The following is an 8,108-nucleotide window of genomic DNA, read 5'->3' on the forward strand; positions in this document are numbered from 1 at the left end:
AGGGGTGTCAATCAATGCATGAAACAAAATGTGTATGACTAGTTGAATAGAAAACTGAATGAATAGTAAACATTCACCCAAATCACAATAAAAAGTTAAAAAATAATCATGAAAACTACAAACAGAAATGTAAACCAGGCCTCACTGACAGAGTATACAAACAGTTCTTTCCTGTTTGTGGCCAGAAGCCCAGTCCAAGACAAAGGCTCCAACACCACTGTGGCTTCTGGCTCTGCTCCTCCTGTCCCAAACACCCACCCAGGGCAGAAAAATAAATAAAGAAAAGAAAACACAGTTTATTTTGCATATTAGGTGTTCTGGTGGTGTAGTGTCTAAGGCATTTCATTGCTAACCAGAAGGGTGGTGGTTCAAACCCACCAGCAACTCCTCAGAAGGAAGGTAGGGCAATCTATTTCCATAGCGATACTGCCACAGAAACCCAAGGAGGGGTCGCTATGAGTCAGATCTGACTTGACAGCAGTGAGCTTTGTATATTAAGAAAACAAAAAGTTTCATAATAATTAAGCATCTAATAAAAAAATTTAAAAGCAGTAAAATGAATTACTGTATTGGAAGACAAAGAAATATTACAAAATATTGTCATACTTCTCACAAATATTAGTTATTTAATTTTTTCTACATTTAGTTACTACTAATTGTTACTGTTAAATAATCCTGTTTATTTGTTTAAATAATGGTGTCATATATGAAATCATTAAGTAATGCAGAAAAATATTTAAATTAAATAAAGTAAAATCCTTGAGCCCCTCTTTTTCCACTATCTGCTAATTCTAGCTCCTGAAAAAATATGGATTTGGTTGAAGATAATCTTACATATGCACTTGTGCTACAAAATTAGCCACATACATTACAGAAGCAACAGAAGGCAGAGTTGAAGTAACTTCTCAGAGACAACTAAACACCTTGAGAGAGAGAGTCATCAGGCCTGCCGACTTGGGACTGCAGTCTCCAGGGACATCATGCTCAATTGGCACAACATAGTACATAAAAATCTTGTTCTACAACCTATTTTGGTGAGTAGCTACTGAGGTCTTAAAAGCTTTCAAGCAGCCATCTAAGATGCAACTATTGGTCTCCTCTCATCTGAATTAAAGAAGAGTGAAGAAAATCAAAGGCATCTAGAAACAATTAGTCCAAGGATAAGATGGACCACGAGGACCTCAGCCTCATGACTCCAAGACCAGACGAACTAGATGGTGCCCGGCTGCCAATGCCAACCACTCGGAAAGGGATCAAAATGGGAGATCCTAGATAGAGTGGGAGGAAAAATATGGAACAAAATTCAAAAACACAAAAATGATCAGAACTACTGGTCTGACCGAGTCTGGTGGAACCCCCAACACACTATGGCCCCGGGTTTTCCTTCAGGCCTAGAATTGTACTCATTCTCATAGCTTGGCTCTCAGCCCAACAATACAAAAACCTCCATTCAGAACACCTACTCGAGAGAGATGCACCCCTTAGAGCAATCAGCCATGAGACACCAGAGGGGCAGCATCCACACAGAGGGAAAGCCAGACAGACAGGAACACGTAATTAAGGGCACAGGGAGGGGCAGTCACAGAGAAGGGAGGGCAGGAGAGTTTGCTATGGTCAGGAAGGTAATAGGGGCGTGAAATCAAATGTGCATGAACTGTTGAATGTAAAACAAATTTGCTTTGTAAATTTATACCCAAAGCACAATAAAATTTTTTTAAAAAATAGATTCACAAACTATAAATAATAGTGGTAGACTGATTCCAAGGAAGAGATAAATATTTATTTTTCCTCTAAATTTTTAACTATAAGAATTGCTAATGCTTTCAGAAAGTTTCTAGAGTTCTTTATCATTTTTTAAAAGAATTTTGTGGTCTAGAATATCATTAAATATGTTTATTAAAACACTTTCTAGAGGTCTACCTTCAAAGAAAAATGAATGGTTAAATTTCTATCAAATATTTAGAAATTTTAAAAGATTCAAATGGATATTTGCTGCATACCAAAAATATTCTTTCTTCTTAATGATCATTTTCAAATTCTATAGGATTCATCTGAATGAATAAAAATTACTATTACAAACTCACTGCCATTGAGTTGATCCAGACTCATAGCGACCCTTCCTTGGGTTTCCGAGGCAGTATCTCTACAGAAGTAGATTGCCCAATCTTCCTTCTGGGGAGTGACTGGTGGGTTTCAACCGCCAGCCTTCTGGTTAGAAGTCATATTAATAATATCTAATGACATTCTAAGGAGGCTTGGTGGCACAGTGGTTAAAGTACTCAGCTGCTAACCAAAAGGTATACTGTTCAAATCTACCAGTTGCTCCATGGGACAAAGATGTGGCAGTACACTTCCATAAAGATTTACAGCCATGGAAACCTTGTGGGGGAGTTCTACACTTTCCTATAGGTTCACTATGAGTCAGAATCAACTCCACAGCAATGGGTTTGGGTAATGACCTTTTCTTTTAGCTCTCCTTCTGTGTTGTTTTTCTTTATTAATCTAAATCTGATCTAGTCACATGTGAAGAATTTTAGCCAAAGAGCTCAGTCAGAAAACTAAAGTCATTAGAAAGAGAGGATGTGGGGAGAAGGTTAAAATGAAATACAAACATGTTTCAGAGGCCAAAACAACATCGTAAATTCACACCTCTTAGCCAACTTCTTTCACACCCAAAATTGTCTACAGACTTTCCCAACATGTCAAGAATAAAAAACACATAAAAAAGCAGGGTTCTTGTATCTTTCCATTTCTGCAAAACTCTAGGGTAACAACAGTTCTTGCTTATACTTTTACAAATACATCATTGTTTAACTCTCTTCTCACAGAGAAAATTGGTAAAGTTGAAAACCCACTGAGATTGTTATTTGAAAAAAAAGGTAAAACAAAAAACAAAAAACAAAAACTAAATTAAGAAAGTTTCAAAAATCAAGAAGAAAAACGTGGGAAAAACGGGAAGAAAAAAAACAAAAAATTTAAAAGAAAAATCAATGAAAAAAAAGAAAAGAAGGTTAAAAAAAAAAAAAAGAGATTTCACAAAAAAAAGTGCCACACACAAAAACACACAATATAAAAGTTTTTTTTTTTAATTTTATGTAAAGACTTGATTGTTTCTTTTGTCAGGTACATGTCTTGGATTGTCCACTCAAGGAAGATCAGTTAGTCCAACATGATAGATGCTTTGCATACTGAAACACTTCATGACGGACACGCTGGTGGCACACATTAAAGCCTTGTTTTCGGATCAGACCATGCCAATTTGAGCACATGCAGCAAGAGTGGGAACCCCAGCTAAATTTTCATGGGTGGCTCCAATAGAGCTGTAGGTGACCTATCCTGCTTTGAGGGACACATCAAAGCAAATGGCTCCAGCCACATTTTTAAGAAGTCAGTGTTGTTCTCCAGTTCCTTACCTGTAGAACAAGGATAATAGCACCTCCCATGGTTGTGAAACATAAATGAAACAGTTGGTGTGGATGGGGGGTTGTTACTTCTGAGTGATACTTCCAGATGTGAGAACTGAGAGAAACTTGTACAGCTATGGCTGCCTTGAGCAAACAAAAGCTTTAAAGCAAATTTAAAAAAAAAACTTCATTGCTAGTGCCTTTGAACCAGTGACCTTTCAGTTAGCAACTGGGTGCTTAATCACTGTGCCTTAATTGGTAAAGCTTGTATTAAAGCTTGAAGTAATAATATAAATCCAGCCAGGGTTCACACTCTCTATATATGGTGAAGGTGAGAAAATATCCTACTTTAGAAGACATGATGACTTTATATATACATTGCTTTATTTTATCACAGAGACATGTACCTGAAAAGTACAGGAATTTTATTCTTGTAAGTTAAGTATTAATTTTGAATCCTTAGAAATATCCACTATTTATTTTTTTGTAAATAATCACCTCTGGTGTATACATTAGGAAGTTCATCAAGCTCGGATTTACGTGTATATTGGATTTTCTTAAGAAAAGTCTCTGTGCATGATCTCAAACAACTGTGTCCCATACGCAGCAGTGACGTTTCCTCCTCACAAGGAAGCAATGTTTAGTGTGAAAGATTGTGTGCCTGGAAACCAAATCCAAGTCTCAGTCTTGAAAATCTGATTATGAAACTGTACTTTTCTCTGGTTTTCAAAGGACAAAACTTTTGGAGGAAACTAGAGAAAATGTACAGGTACTACTTTGGAAAGGAGTATGGCAGCCTTCCTCAAAGAAAAGACAAATGAAACAAAAAAAAAAACCTGGCTGGGGCAAGTTCTAAAGGGAATCTCAAACTCATTAAGAAGCTTTTTGCATTTTAACCCCTTAAACACACCTATATCATTCACAGCAATTTGTGCTCTACTTCCATAAAAAATGGTCTCAGGAATATATACTCAATCCTAGAATTTTTATCCAGACCACCTCCCAATATTCACCCTGCATCATTAGTTTCCTCAACATAGCATCCCACCAAACCCAATGCAAACCCCTAACTTTGCTCCATACTTCAGCTATGATTTCCTGACTACATTTATTGACAGTTTGATTCTGACCCTCAATTTTGTGTTCCAGTGCTCTCCTGGAACCACACAATCTCACAATCTTTGCTATGCTAGAGCTCATGTCACTATTTATGCTATGTTGTGGTTACAAGAACCCAGGCTAAGCATAGGAGGCACCCAGCCTGGAATCTTACCTCACATGCCAAAGGAACAACTGGCCAGACATACCAGGAGCTCCTCTCAAGGGGAGGGTGATCGGACATTCCTCAGAGACAGAGAGCAAAATCCTGAAGTGAAGCAATCCAGCAAGAAATTGTCAGCAGTGCTTTCTCAATGGGGAGAAGCAACCCTAGAGTGAGTAACAACTTGTGGTGCAACAGAGATGCCTGCTCCCAGACTTTTCTCTAAAAGGCTTACTTCTTAGCAAAACAGGTAACATTTCACCCCATGTTACCCTGAAATTAAAAGTACTGCTAGCCCTGGTGGGTATACCCTCCTCCCTGGGTTCCTAGTAGAGATGGTAGCAAGGATGGCTACTATCAATACCATCTGCCACAAGGTGAGAATGGGGGAGAAGGAGAAGAAAGAAAGAGGGGAGAAGGAGGAAGACAGAAGGAAAAGAGGAAGGAAGAGGGCAAACAGAGAGGAGGGGAGTAAGAACTACTAGACTGTGGTTGCTGCTGTTAGGTGCCATCAAGTCAGCTCTGACTCATAACAACACTTTATGCACAGCACAAAGAAAAATACTGCCCAGACCTGGGCCATCCTCACAATCTTTGCTATGCTAGAGCCCATAGTCAATCCATTTAATGGCGGGTCTTCTCCTTTTTCACTAACCCTCTATTTTACCAAGCATGATATCCTTCTCCAGGGAATGGTCCCTTCTGACAACATGACCAAAATAAGTAAAACAAAGTCTGGCCATTCTCACTTCTAAGGAGCACTCCAGCTATACTACTTCCAAGTTGTACTTGTATTACTAACAACCTTTTATGGCTACCATTTACGGAATGTTCTCACTAAGATATTTTCAGATGGTGAGAAGTATTATGGAAAGTTTTATTTATTTTTTATTAAACCATTGAATAGATTCTGACTTGTGGCAACCCCATGTGTGTCACTGTAGCATTGTGCTCCACAGGGTTTCCAGTGGTTGATTTTTCACAAATAGATCACCAGCTCTTTCTTCCATGGTGCTTCAGGGTGGACTTGAACCTCCAATCCTTTGGTTAGCAGCCAAGCACATTAGCCACATTTTTTAAAATTGTGGTTTGGGAGAAAGTTTACAGAGCAATTTCATTTTCCATACAATAGTTCACACATATTTTGTTTCATGACATTGATTGCAATCCGCATAGCATAACAGCTCTCTTCCCACTTCCTCCCTGTAGTTACCTCCTCTCTGTGTCCTTCTTGCCTATGCAATCCTGCCCTCTGAGTTATCTCCTTATGCAAATGCTCCCCTTGTGATCTCCCATGGTTGATTGTTCTAAGGAGTAAAGATTTACACCAACCTGGTGTAAATTTTCACTTTATATGCCTGTCTATTGTTTGGCTGGAATCCATGGATGTGACTTTAATTGCAGGCCTGAAGGATCACTAGAGGCCATAGTATAAGGGGTTTCACCAGTCTGTAACAGACCAGTAAGCCTGGTCTTGTTTATGATTTTGAATCTTGTTCCACATTTTTCTCCTACTCTATCCAGGATCTCCTATTTTGATCTCTTTCTGAGTAGTTGACAGTGGTAGCCGGGCACCACCTAGTTCTTCTGGTCTCAGGGTCATGTAGGCTGAGGTTCACATGGTCCACTACTTCCTTGAACTCCTTATTTCCATGCATCTTTTGTTTTCTTCATTCTTCTTTGCTCTGGATGAGAAGAGACCAACTGTTGCATCTTAGAAGGCCACATGCAAGCTTTTAAGACACCAACTGCTACTCACCAAAGTAAGATATAGAACAATGTTTTTGTGAAGTATGTTATGCCAATTGAGCTTGATGTCCCCTGTGATCATGGCTCCAAACTTGTGTGGCCAGTGACTCATTTCCTCAGGACATTTGACTGTAGCTAAGAAGTTATCATGACTTTGCCCCATTAGCTCTATGAGATATAGATATAGATACAGATATAGATATAGATATAGATATAGATATAGATATAGGTATATGAGGACATTCTTATAGTACATACAAATAGATACATAGAAATATCATCTGCCAAACTTGTATATGGTCATGGGTATATTCTCTTTTGCCTAGACATACCTGATCATTTAGTCTGTCTACCTATGTTTCCACACATAGATTAATGTTTGTTACTACTGATAATGCAGCACTGTGTATGTAAAAGTGTTTATCTTTGTTATCTGTATCTGTTGTGCACCACTCTGCATCTTCCTTTTCCTTAGTGTTACTGTGTTGGTCACATGCTTTGCATATATTATCTTTTCCTTCACCCAAAAGAATACTTGCCTTTTATATATCTAGCAATTTTAAAAATTTAAAAAATGTTCTTTGACATCTGACTATGCTTCTTTTCTTAACTAATCTCAGGAAGGTAGCAGTTTTACATCCCAGACACTCCCTCTTCCCCTACAAATCACACTAAAGAGTACAAGAGCCACTAGGTTGACCATACACAAAAATCAACTCAAAATGGATCATAGACATAAATGATGAAACTATACAATTTCTAGAAGAAAATCGTCATAATCTTTTATTGGGCAAAGTTTTCTTAGGTACAACACCAAAAAATATGACCTATAAAAAAGAAACTTGAGGAGTTCCAGCAAGAAGCAAGATGGTAGAATAGGCAGACAAACTATGCAGACCCTCTTCAACAAAGAAAAGAAGAACCAGTTAACACAGATACAGAAGATAATCCTGGAACACTGAACTTTGAAAGGAAGGATACAGAAGTGGACTAAACTCCAACTAGTAGAAGAATCTGCATGGAAACTCTGAAAAAGGAAACATACAGAGCTCCGGACTATCAGTGATCCTGATGATATGGACAGCTTGGATATTGCCAAGTGGTGTTAGGATCTAAGAATTAACCAAAAAATCAGCCCTGCTAGCTAGGGGCTGGAGAGAGACTGCACTGGTGGCTGGTGAATAAAAGGGGAAACACTGAAGAGAGAGATGGGCTGAGCTGTGGATTTTGGCTGTTTGGAGGGCATAACCCAGAAATCAATCCAGTTATGGAAGTATCCAGGGTAAAATAAGATTACAAGATTGTAAACAGGGAACCAGAGACATCAATTGGCAAATGAGGACAAATACAAACCAAAAAAAGAGGGAAAAATAGTTTAGTTACAGAAGTTCTAAATGGTAAGGAAGCCAAGAGAGTTGCAAGATAGAATGAACTGTTCTAAACTCAGGAAGAAAATTATAAATCACAGGGTAACCTCAGAGAAAAGTCATAAACCTTCACACCACAATAAAAAAGAGGACAAGCACAAATATTTAGCAAATACTAAAGCAACAGCAACAAAGGAAATGATAACACAATTCGTAAACAAAATGAGCTCAGCACAGAAAATTATATGGAACAAAGAAATCAGGAACACCACGAAAAAACACGTAACAAAACAACAGCAACAAATTAATACTTGTCAATAATTACAC

The sequence above is a fragment of the Orycteropus afer genome, unplaced genomic scaffold (genome assembly GCF_000298275.1).
Source record: "Orycteropus afer afer isolate SDZICR_OR568_19922 unplaced genomic scaffold, OryAfe1.0 scaffold00007, whole genome shotgun sequence".
NCBI classification, from domain to species: domain Eukaryota; kingdom Metazoa; phylum Chordata; class Mammalia; order Tubulidentata; family Orycteropodidae; genus Orycteropus; species Orycteropus afer.